Here is a 13,752-nt window from a genome sequence, read left to right as displayed (position 1 = left end):
GAGCTCTCCATGCAGCACCCTAAGGGACCTCCCGAGCGCCTAAAGATCTTGATGGAGAGCAGGCGGTTCTCCATTAATTTGAACTAGAGAACGTGCCCCTCTGAGAAGACATGGGCACAGGCAAAGATCTTCCAGTCGCGGCGAAGATACATCACATGAGGGAACTCGACATCAACCCTCATACCTCCATTCCCGCAGCCCCTCATGTGCAGCCGCAGAGTGCGTGGTTGCTCGAGCTCCATCTCCTGTGCGAAGGTAGTTGGGAGGCGAAGATGACCACACAAGGGCTTGTACAGCCTAATGATGAACTCCCGAGGTTGGTCACCAACGTGGCCTTCCATCGGGGAAGGAACCACTGGCGGAGGCGCCACCCCGCCCTCTTCCTCCCCGAGCACCGCGACGACCGCGCCTTGCGCCCTTCCTCCTACCCCCCCCCCCCCCCCCCGCGACCGGCTCCGCCACCTCAGGGTTTGGGGGATGAGGGACGCGTTGTCGAGCAAAAGCCCTCGTCGCCGCCACCAACACAACACCGCGCCCTCGCCCTCTCGCCATGGCTGGAAGGAAATGGTTGCGGAGAAGAAGAAGGATAAGTGTGTGCAGAGAAGTGCCACTCCTGCCCTCTATTTTATAGGGAAATAGGGCAAGGGGCTGGCTCCTCATACGGGAAGTGGCCGCCCTGCTCCTCCAATGCGGCCTCTCTGCACCCACTACAGCTCTAAGGGCTGAGGCCGACCCTCTGCTCCAACCATCGACGCTCGGTTTTCAACCATGGCACCCGTCCCCGTGTCCTCCGCATCCACCACCTACCACGCCCAATGCATGAGGGACACGTGCCAGGTGCATGCGAAATGGGAGGCAAGTGGGATGGCAGTTTCTGCCCCGTGATCATGGGGTGAGGAGAATGCACGGGCCACGATCAAAATTCATGCACAACGTTGTGCATGACGCATGGAGAAATCAGAAACTGTCCTGGAATCAAGGCTGATGAAGAAGCTAAAGAGACCCCCAAGAGACCAACCTCTTCAGGAACCCTTTGCATGTGCACTTATTAGGCCCTACCCCGACGACGCTCGACAGCACGTTCGGGGCAGGCCCGGGGGCTTCTGTCGGTGCAACAGACCGTGGGTCTGTTGCCCTAACTGTGTACAGGCATGAGAATAAGATCGAAGCACCAACCCAAGTCAGCGTACAAGGACCAAGAGATTCGAAGGACCAACATACATACCAAAGGGACCAAGATCGAGCCAGAGAAGCAGAACATCGACAAGGGAAGGACCTCCCTTGTCGGGCAGGCGAGCCCGACAAGGGGCGAGGCCACCACCAGAAAAATACAACCAAGACACCCCGGAAGGGCCTGCCGGGGCTCACAGAGGCAAAACCACCTCATCAACCACTCAAGCATGACCCACGTCGTCAATCAGTGCGGTGTCAAGCCCAAGGTGATTAAGTGGCAGTCATTCGCCACATGGTAGCCATTTCCTACAGGAGCCCACAGATGACACCCGTCCTACGACGTGTCACAAGAATAGGCATAGAGCTGGCAAGATAGCCCCAGCAAGCCTTGTCGGGCAACCAGTGATGTGACACTAAGTGGTGCATTTAATGCGCCCTGTTAGCCTGCAGAGTTAGGTATGATAGCACTATTTGCTATCTTATCAGTGCATAATGACTGTTTTGCCACTTTGGTTACCCCTTGATCTATAAAAGGAGGGCCATGGCAACCCTAGAAAGGGTTACAAGGTTGGATAACTCATACTGCCATACGAGCGTAGTCGCTGCCGCCCCAAGGCAATCCCTGTTGGGCAAGTGTACTATGCTCGACCACCGCCTTTTCCACCATCAATCCATCAAAGCAGGAGTAGGGTTTTACGCCTCGTGGTGGCCCGAACCTAGGTAAATTGCTTGTGTGAACCCTGCCGAGCTGTCCCACACTCATCTGCTCTTTGTGCAACGCGTCGCCCCCCCTGCCGAACCAGCAAGGGACCTCCTGGTCCCATAGGTGTCTGTGGTTTCCCCCGACAGTAATTGATGACAACATATGGATCAAAGCTTCGACAAATGATAATATGGATGAAATACATTGTTGCTTTGAGAAGTATGTGATAAGAAAGAGCTCCTCCTAAATTTGTGCATTATTTAAAATTTGCATTTGAATGCAAATGCACAATCGATTAGGATCATGGGTCACTATTCCATGTCACATACATCTTGGTGGAGCGCTTGAAATGATAAGAATTAAATAACATGCACTCATTACCAAAGATACAAATGATTTATCTTAAACAAACATTCATAGATATAACCATGCAAGCACACATTAAGCGTAGTATGATCTAACACCTGATCACATAAGTATCTCATGAGCATAACACAAATGTAGCAAGAGTAGCAACAACCAAACGAACCAAAGTAACAAGTAGCAAGGCAAATGAAACCAACAAAAGCAAAAAGCACTCTCTCTCAAAGCCTATGATCTATATACTTTCTCCCCTTTGGCAACAAGTTACCAAAAACTTCAAAAATTTATAGTACTATATGGCACTCTAAGCACTCTCCGGGTGCTCCTGAAGGGGTCTTCTAGCTTGTAGCTCCGGTGTGCGTAGATGGCGTGGAGAGGAGTCCATCTGTAAATGCCTCTAGTGAAGTCTGTGGAGCTGGAGGAGTGGATACCTAAGGAACAACTGTGGCAGTGGCTGCAGGTGCTGAGATGGTAGTTCTGGAGTCTGCAACTGGCATAGTTGATGACCTCTGTGCTGTTGGCACTTTCTAAAATTTGTTTGTTGTGGGTCTAGGATCATTGTCCTCAGCATCATCCCTTAACTTCTCCACAATGGTCTGAATCTCTGTGACCTTCACATCAAGGTCATACATCTTAGTATCAATGATCCTCTCGAGACTCTCCTGATGCTGAGTCAAGGTGGCCAATCTATTCTCAATCCTCACTGAAGCATCAAGCAGATAACTAAGTTGATCTTGCTTGGTCTTGAGATTCACCACTAAAGCATCTGAAGCAGTTGTTGCCTTTGCTGCTTTTGCAGCCTTTTCTCTCTCAATCTTCTCCTAGGCCTCAGCACATGTAGGATGTGATGCATCCATGACAACCTCATTGTCCTCAAAATCTGGCCTCAGGGGTAGATGCTCTTTGTCAAGCAGATATGTCCCAGTTCCAACCTTGGAGTTGATCAACATCTGGATGTGTGGGGCATATCCACAAGACCTCTTCTGGTCGGCAGCTATTCTCTTCACTGTCTCAACGATCAGGCTCATGACTTTGAACTTCTGGGGGATGTCAAACAAATGAAGCAAGTTGATGGAGTGATGACGTATCATCCTATGATCTCCAAACTTGGGCAACAGAGTATGCCTCAAGATAGTGTTCATTATGGTCAACTCAGCAAGCAGATAATATATTGATCATATAGCTTGTGTGTCTCCAAAGCTGCATTAGGTATAGGCTTGTACATGTTGGCCATAGAGTTGTGATCTTTCTTGGGTTTGACATACACAACAAGATCATCTTCACTTTCCTTAGGAGCATTGATAAGCTTGGCCCATTTAGAGATTGATGAATGGTATCTAGTTCCCTCAGTCATCCACACAATCTTACCATCAGGGTAGAAGTGGGCAGTGAAGTAGAATTGCATGATCATCTCATCGTTCCACTTTGTCAATTTATGTCTCCATTCAATTTGAAGATCTCATGCACATGGGGAAAATAGTCTTCATTGTCAATGTATTCCCAGTCAACCCATTTCATGTCACAGACTATGGGCTTTTTGTCCAATAAGACAGTCTCATAGAAGTCATGTTGTTCTCTGGTATGAAAATGATAGTCCACAGCAGTCCTTCTCCTAGTGGCATATGGATCATTCTGTCTCCATAGTCTCAGACCATGATCCTTCCACAACTTCATGTTTTCTGCCACTGGATGATCATCATTATGATCTGGGGCCTTGGGCTTCAATTTCATGAGCACTAGTGGCTCTTCATCTTCTTGAACCTCAGGCATTGGGGCCTTGTTCTTCTCTGCAGCTGAGATGTTCCTAATAGACCTCTTTGGAATAGAAGGTTTGGGTGCTTGAGTTGGAGTTGTAGGCTTGGGGGTAGACTTGGGCTTTGAAGGAGCAAGAACAAACTTCATAGCATCACTCATGAGCTTTTGAGTCTTGGCAGGAGGTGCAGTTGGCTCTTCTTCCTCGTCTTCTTCTTTCTCATCCCTCATCATGGATGGTCTTCCAATTACTCTGGCAATGGTCTTCTTGACCCTTTCCTTCCTTTTCTTCCCACTAGTAGCTTCTTCCTCTCTGGGCTCAAGTGTGAATTGCATAGTCTCTTGAGTTGAAGCTCTGGCTTTGGACATTGGAGTCCTCTTTGAAGAACCCTTTTTGGAAAGGCCTAGCTTGGTGGCAGCAGCAGCACCAACATATTCTTTTGTCACAACTTTCTTCTTGGAGGTCACTTCCTCCTCAATCACAAAGTCCTCATCTTCACTGTCAGAATTCCTTTTCTTTCTCTGCCTGGTAGCTGCCTTTGGAAAGTTGCTGGGGGTGCTTCTGCTTCCCTCATCATAGCTACCAGAGGGACTAGTTCCCTCATTGAGGTTAACCTGCTCTTCATACTTGTTCTGGCTGTCACTAGCCTCTGACATCTCTGCAGTTGACCCTGTGAATAGATGGGTGTGGGTAGAGTGAATGAGCATCACAAAATACATCTGGTTTTGCAAAAATTGAGACAAAACCTTAACTTTAGTTTTCTGCATAAAGCATTTTAGAGCTACCGATTTGATAATCTCGGTGATACCAAAGCACTAACAGAGTCTAAGCATGCAGTTTCAGTCAGACAAAGACGTAGTTCGGTGACTCCAAGATGCTAGGGTTTCACTGAGAAATTTCTATCGGTCTCACGGATCAATACACTTCGGTCACGCCAAGTTGTACTTAGTGCAATGGCCAGGGCCAATCGGTGTGACCGAAAACTTCAGATCGGTCGGTCCAAGATGGGTTCAGTGGAAAGCTAACCCTAAGATTTTGCATCAAATCTATTCTAGAGGATGATTTGTGTGGATAAGAAGATTTCAATCGTGGCAAGAATAAAGGCATTTGCTTTATGCATAGAATCGGAGTAGGAAATAGCACAAAGGGTCAAGCCATACCATAACCTGGTGGTGGTTCGTCACAGCGGCAACGACGGGGGAGATTTTCGTTGACGATGGCGGAGACCTGCGGTGGCGGCGCACAGGTGGAGACAACGACGATCCGTAGACCAAGAGCGGCAACACTAGGGAGGAGCGGGAGAGAGTGTTTGAAGGAATTTCCAAACTTCGATCCGCGGTATATATACCCAGTAGCTGTCAGTGGTGCCGAGTGGAATGGTTCGGTGGCACCGAGATGCAAAACTGCTTGCAGTTACTGCAACTCGGTGAGACCGAATTGTTCTAATTGGTGGCACCAAGGTGAAAACCTAGATCAACTTAGTGGCTTCAGTGGGACCGAATAGGAATGAGTTGGTCTGACCGAAATGCACTAAGAGGCTTTGGAAGTTAGCCCTTGATGGATTGGTGGCTCCGAGTGCTCCTCACTCAGAGGGTCCGAAAGTGACTTGTTGACATTTTGTGATGTAGCATGAATAGATTTGAGAAGAGAAAAAATATAGATAGCTATAGGGAGTACTTAGGCATTCTTGTCCATCCATTTGGCCAAAAAGAACCAAACAATCAAAACTACAAATGGATGTCCTTGAATGGAGAAAATTATGCAACCAACATGCTCACACAATAAGATAGCGAATAAAACATGTGAGAGAGCATGCACATACACTCTAGCATCTATCAAGCAATTGGCAATGACTAGGTCATCTATATATGAGTATATTGACTGAGGAGTCAAATGAGAACATTTGATCGTAGGTGATACTGATCGTTTAAGCACAAGTGGGGTTACCACTTTTACATACAACATTGTTGTGTTCACACCATTAGAGTTTCTTTAGATCAATTTTTAGAGCAAAGCTCCCCCTAGGTGTGATATCCCCCTAAGAGGGATGAACTAACCTTGGGTTTTGTCGATGATGACTTCATGTAGATGTTGAAGATGTGGATACTCAAAGTTGATGTAGATCATTTGGAGCAATCCATTGCAGTGTTGCACTTTCAATACCTACATGGGTTAGTCCCACAAGGAACACACAAGGATGTCCATAGACATAGAGTGAAACACACATATGATGATGTCCATGAAAGCATTAGGTTACCTTGTCCCTTGTATTACCAACAAGAGGGTTTGTGACTCCTTGAACTAGTGCAAGATATGAAAGTTGATTGCACATGTCCTTGCCAAAATGAATATGAGTAAAGTATGTTGGCAGAGTCACCCTCAAGAACACTCTAGTTCTTCTTAGGATCCACATCAATTTGATGGGAATCATTGGAGTTGTAGTCGTACTTGATGAAGTAGAACTTGACATAGTCTTGGGAACCCACTTGACCATGGCTTTAGGAGCTTCTTCAAATGAATCAATCTCTTCTTGAAGCTTGTCCTTGCCTTTTAGCTTGTGGTCTTGTGGTGGAAGATGATCTTGAGCTTGTGTTCCCTTGAAATAAGTGGGGTCATAGTTCTCTTGCTGAGGAACAAACTTTGTATTGGGATATTAATCTTCTTCCCACTCAACACCATTGGCATTGAACTTTCTTTCAAAACCAATACCTTGATTCTTCCGGTGCCTTCCTTGCTTGCGTACAATTTCCTCAAATTGCTTACTTCCCGCAAGGATGTTGTAAACACCTTTCTCTATAATTCCCTTCAATAAGCTATTTTCTTGCTCAAGTGTAACTTGGCTAAGAGAATCATTGGTGGAATCAAGAGAACTACTAGAGGCAACAATATTGGATTTAACATTGTTATTGTTACTACTAGAGGAAGAGTCTTTCTTGTTCTTGTTGCTAGATTTTTCTTGTGGCATATAAGTAGACAAGAGGAGACATTTGGCAAGATAAGAAGAACTATTCTTTCGAAGATCATCATTGATAGCTTTTAGGAACTCATGTTCTTGCTCTAAATTTAGCTTCTCGAAGCATAGCTTCTCATGAGTCCTTTGGAGATCTCTATGATCCTCTAGAGTTGTTTCATGAGCTAACTTAAGAGTGTTTAGTTCTTTAGTTAGATGCTCAATATCCTTCTTATCATTGTCATTCATTTCATCTTGATTAGCATCATTAATAGCAAGGTCATCATAATTTTCATCACTAGTATTGTCAACAATTAAATCATCATCACCTAGCAAATCATCTTCATCACTATTGAAATCAACATACTCGGGGTGTGATACCTTAGGGCCTTTAGCCATGAAGCATCTTCCAATTCCTTCACTTGGTGAGTCAAATATGTCGTAGGAGTTGGATGACACAAGTGCAAGTCCGGCAACACCTTCATCTTGAGGATATTTGGAGTCAAAGTGATAGCTTCTCTCGGAGTAGTTGTCGGAGTCGGAACTGGATACTCGTTCACCAACGTGAGCTTGATGTCTTCGTCTTGTATAGCTATTTGATGACTTGGCCTTCCTTTCTGAATCCTTGCTTCTATGAGAGGGTCTTCGTTCATAACGATCATCTCTACTCCTCTATCTTGGAGGTGATTCATCTCTTTTACTCCTCCTTTTTGGTGAATCTTCTCTTTTCTTGTAGGGAACCGTACACTCATTGGAGTAGTGTCCGGGTCTTCCACAATTGTAGCAACTACGATCATGACTAGAAGATCTTTTGTCATTGTAGGATCTTGACTTGGAGCTTATCTCTTTGCTTCTATTCTTGTAGAATTTGTTCAAGTTATTCACCATTAAGCTCAATTATTCATTGAAGACTTGTTTCTCACTTGATGTTGTAGGAGCATCACATGAAGCTTTGTAAGCACCAGTGGACTTGTTGTGGAGCTCTTCCTTATCCTTGAGTGACATCTCATGAGCAATAATTCTACCAATGACTTTTGTGGGCTTGAGATCTTTATAATTGGGCATCATTTGGTGCACACAGTATCATATTTTCCATCCAAGGCTCTTAGGATCTTCTTGATCATGAATTTGTCAGTCATCTCTTCGCTTCCTAAGCCGGCAATCTCATTTTTGATGAGAGCAAGCCTAGAGTACATCTCGGCGACTCCTTTACCATCCTTCATCTTGAACTTGTCAAGTTGACTTTGAAGCACATCCAATTTGGATTCCTTGACGGACTTGGTACCTTCGTGCATATCAACCAAAGTATCCCAAATTTCCTTTGCATTCTCAAGGCGGCCGATTTTGTTGAATTCTTCAGGGCACGATCCATTGAAGAGAATATTGCAAGCCTGAGCATTGTATTGCAACATCTTCATTTCTTCCGCTCTCGCTTCACGATACGGTTCTTTTCCATCCTCGAAGAAGTCACCTTGCAGGCCAATATGTACAACAGCCCAAACGGCGGGGTTATGACCAATAATATGCATTTTCATCTTATGCTTCCAACTAGAAAAATTAGTACCATCAAAGTAAGGACCTCTACGTTGGTAATTTCACTCACTAGATGACATACTCTCCCAGGTTGTAAAACCAAGGCTATGATCACCAAAGCAATGGAAATAAAGGAAAATGGAGACCAAAGCTCTAATACCACCTGTAGGAATGAAAGTAGGTCTAGAGGGGGTGATTAGACTACTTGACCAAATAAAAATCTAACCTTTTCCCAATTTTAGTTGTGGGAAAATTTTAGCAATTAGCACAAGTTAAGCAATCAACCTACACATGCAAATCTAAGAGTGTAGCAGAGGAAAGAAAAACATTGCATATGAAGGTAAAGGGATGGGTTTGGAGAGTGCAAACTCAATGATGACACGGAGATTTTTGGCATGGTTCCGATAGGTGGTGCTATCGTACGTCCACGTTGATGGAGACTTCAACCCACGAAGGGTAACGGTTGCACGAGTCCACGGAGGGCTCTAGCCACAAAGGGTCCACGAAGAAGCAACCTTGTCTATTGATGACCCACAAGTATAGGTGATCAATTGTAGCTCTTTTTGATAAGTAAGAGTGTTGAACCCAACGAGGAGCGGAAGGAAATGAAAAGTGGTTTTTAGCAAGGTAATGTCTGCAAGTGCTGAAATTATAAGTAGCAGAGTAGTTTGGTAGCAAGGTAATTTGTAACGAGCAAGTAACGATAGTAGTAACAAAAGTGCAGCAAGGTAGCCCAATCCTTTTGAGGCAAAGGACAGGCCAAAACGGTTTCTTATGATAAGCAAAGTGTTCTTGAGGGTACACGGGATTTTCATCTAGTCAGTTTCATCATGTTGGTTTAATTCTTGTTCGGTATTTTGGTAATTCGATATGTGGGTGGACTGGTGCTTAGGTGTTGTTCTTACTTGAACAAAGCTCCTACTTATGATTAACCCTCCCGCAAGCATCCACAACTATGAGAAACGTATTAAGAATAAATTCTAACCATAGCATTAAACTTTTGGATCCAATCGGTCCCTTACGGAATAGCGCATAAACTGGGGTTTAAGCTTCTGTCACTCTCGCAACCCATCATCTAATTGCTACTCCACAATGCATTCTCTTAGGCCCAAATATGGTGAAGTGTCATGTAGTCGACGTTCACATGTAACCACTAAGGGAATCACAACATAATTTACTATCAAAATATCGAACACATATCAAGTTCATATGATTACTTGCAACATGATTTCTCTCGTGACCTCAAGAACAAAAGTAACTACTCACAAATGATAATCATGCTCAAGATCAGAGGGGTATTAAATAGCATATTGGATCTGAACATATAATCTTCCACCAAATAAACCATATAGTAATCAACTATAAGATGTAATCAACACTACTAGTCACCCACAAGCACCAATCTATAGTTCCGGTAACAAGATTGAACACAAGAGATGAAATAGGGTTTGAGATGAGATGGTGTTGTTGAAGACATTGATGGAGATTGCCCTCCCCAAGATGGGAGAGTTGTTGGTGATGATGATGACAATGATTTCCCCCTCCGGGAGGGAAGTTCCCCTGGCGGAATCGCTCTGCCGGAGGGCAAAAGTGCTCCTGCCCAAGTTCTGCCTCGAGACAGCGACGCTCCATCCCAAAAGTTCTCCCCTGATTTTTTCCAAGTCAAAATAACTTATATAACAGAAGATGGGCATCGGAGGTGGTCCTGGGTGAGCACAACCCACCAGGGCATGCCTGGGCTCGCTGGCGCGCCCAGGTGGGTTGTGCCCACCTGGTGGGCCCCCTATGGTAGTTAATTTGCACCAATATTCCTCATATATTTGATAAAAAATCTCCATGAAGTTTCAGCTTGTTTGGAGTTGTGCAGAATAGGTGGCCTGGCGTAACTTTTCCAGGTCCAGATTTCCAGCTGCCGGAATTCTCCCTCTTTGTGTATATCTTGCATATTGTGAGAGAAAAGGAAATAGAATTACTCCAAAAAGAATTATTATGGATAAAAGCATCATAAATAATAGTAAGAAAACATGATGCAAAATATTTGTGGCTAGCAAAGATAGGGGCAAGCACCACATGTTAAAGGATCCATGACAATATGACTTCTGTGTGAATATGAACAAACATAAACCATTACGTTGTCTTCCTTGTCCAACACCAACAATTTCGGCATAAAATATATTGATGAGGGATCACAATCACAAAACATTTCTAGGATAGTATAGTTATATGTGAATCTTCTCTTCCCTTATTAATTCTTTCATGAATTGCATCATTGACTAAAGCTATGTTTGTCAATCTCCAATAAAATTTCCTACTTATACTTTTCCTTATGTGGTGTCATCAGCTACCATAAGATTAGCATATGATCTATTTCATTTATTACCTTTCTTTCATTTATTTCCTTTCTTTTCATTGCAACATGAAAATAAAGAAATCAAAAACTCAAACTAAACTTTATTATATATCTCGCACACGATTACAAGGATAGATCACTAAGCAAACTATCGAAAAGAAAGGATCGAACTAAACTTCTATTCATCTAAAGCAAAAGATCAAACTAAAATAAGTAAAGGCAAAAGATAGTGGGATGACACGATACCGGGGCACCTCCCCCAAGCTTGGCGGAAGCCTAGGGGAGTGCCCATACCCGATACTCAGTTTTCTTTTGGTGATGAAGAAGAAGGTGGTAGTGAAGAGATCTTGTCCTCGGATCTCCATGGCAGTGGTCCACCATCATAAGAGGAGGAGTGAGTCTCACGAGTCCTTCAACTAGCAGCCAAACTCATACCTTTAAACCTTGCCTCATATTCAAAGACTTGGTTTTGGAGATCATAGATCTGGCTTTGGAGGAAGTTGATTTGCTTGTTGAGTATGAAGATGATGTCCTTCATGGGCTTGCCATCCACCTTGAGATCACGGGAAAGATCCGTGATCATGAGGTGATTGGCGTTGAGTCCACACTCCACCGTCCCCTTGCACCGGAAGACGTCCTGCTCCATAGCTTCGAGCCTAGCCTCCACAGTTCCTGTCCCTTTGGGACCTCGCACATCACGGATGTGGAGCAACCCCTCATGCATCTGGATGACCTGAGGGTGCTGCACCACCTCCTGTAGATATGGGTTGATGACATTCTTTAAGAACTTCTCCTTGGAGGAGCTTGAGGTGGCCATGGTAGATGGGATCTGATAGAAAACAACAAGAAAAGAGAACAGAGGATTTCTCCGCAATACGGTGGTTAACAAGTTCGGGAAGTATATATAGATTTTTCATCTTGGGAAACAAGAAAATGGAAGAAAAATGGAGTTCGGTAGGTGTCCCAGGTGGGCACAACCCACCTGGGGTCTTGTGCCCACCAGGGTACGCTTACTGGAAGTTTCTTATTTTCCTATTTTTCAAAATATTCCAAAACTGACAAAAAATATTTTTGCAGATTTTTCGGAGTCTGTTTACTTACCGTATCACGTACCTCCTTAGTTTCACGATTCTTGAGTGTTCCGGAAGGACTCTTTTATGTGTCCTTCCGGTGTCAAAGTTTGGATAATATTACTTTCAACATTAATGGGCGTACCTGAGATATAATGTTTTATTCGTTTCCCATCGACAACCTTCGGGTCAGTACCTTCGGTATTATTTATTTTTGATGGTTCCAGACCGATAAACCTCCTTGATAACGTAGGGGCCTTCCCATTTTGAGAGGAGTTTTCCTGCAAAGAATCTAAAAAGAGAGTTGTACAAAAGAACATATTCTGCGACTTTAAACTCACGTTTTTGGATTCTTTTATCATGCCATCTTTTAACTTTTTCTTTGTATAATTTTGCATTTTCATAAGCTTGGGTTCTCCGTTCATCTAATGAGCTAATATCAAATAACCTATTTTCACCACAAGTTTAAAATCATAGTTGAGCTCTTTGATTGCCCAATATGCTTTATGTTCTAACTCAAGGGGCAAATGACAAGCTTTTCCATAAACCATTTTATAAGGGGACATACCCTGTAGCGACCAGACCTCAAATAGTCTGATCTCTGTGCTCCGGTGTCATCCCTGGATCAGTAATGCTGACACCACACAGTACTCGAAGGATTTATAGCAGAGTAGCAATCACACACTTATTACATCGAGTGTCTCAAAAGAGAGCTTATTACAATAAATATGGCTTAAGGCCATCTAGTGACGATAACAGCGGAAGGCTTGGAAGAGAAGTGAGTCCATCAACTCCAACGGCATCACTAAGTATAGAACCACGACCTAAAACTCCTTAATCATCGTCTGAAAAGTCTGCAACATTAACGTTGCAGCCCGAAAACGGGTCAGCACATGGAATATGCTGGCAAGATAACACATAGAGAATAATGGAATGCAACAACTATACTATATGCATATTTGGCTGGTGGAAAGCTCTATGGTTATAGTTTTTGCGTAAAGCCAATTTTTCCCTACTTCAAAGGAATAAATTTAATTACTATCATGGTGGTTGTTAAACATTGAGAATGGTTGACAGCATTCTCAATCCCAATTAGGTAACATCATTAAAACCCATCAAAATTAATTTAGAGTAACATGTTGAGATTCACATGAAAATCCAGGTACTAGATACTCAAGATGTCCATAACCGGGGACACGGCTAACCATGATTAGTTTGTTACACTCTGCAGAGGTTTGCGCACTTTTCCCCACAAGACTCGATCGCCTCCGTTTGGTTTCTCGCGCTACAGGGCGTTTGAGAAACGGATGACTGAGACATAGTCTTTCAGAAGCGCTAGCACCTTACGATCGGGTAGACCGTACCACCTACATCCCCTACATCTGCTAGTCTACCACTGTAAGAGTTCGCACAACTTAGTCAACTATGCCAGAGCCCATAATGGCTTGTGGCTGCACACGGAAGTTTCTAGTATGAATAATCTCATGATCCCTTTGAGCCTGGGTGGCGGTCCAAAGAAAACAGGCAAGTCCTGGAAACCCCAGGTGCCTCAATCCACCCAGATGTGTATTAGGTTGCCACCTTAGATAAACCATTAATTAACAATCTCACATCTGTCATGGATATCACTCACCCAATCCACGTCTACTAGCATAGCATGGCATAATAAGCAAACGTAGAAGTAACTCCCAAAGGTTTGATAATAAACAGGTAATAGGTACTACCTCATCTACTTCCCATCCCACAATTTAATTAGATCCTAATCATGCAATGTGTGAGGATTGATCTAATGCAATAAAACTGGGTTGTAGAAAAGGTATGATCAAAGTGTTACTTGCCTTGCTGATGATCCGCGTA

Source organism: Triticum urartu, chromosome 5A (genome assembly GCF_056163025.1).
Source record: "Triticum urartu cultivar PI428250 chromosome 5A, HENAU_Tu73, whole genome shotgun sequence".
NCBI classification, from domain to species: Eukaryota; Viridiplantae; Streptophyta; class Magnoliopsida; order Poales; family Poaceae; genus Triticum; species Triticum urartu.
Note: the sequence above shows the minus strand (reverse complement) of the source record.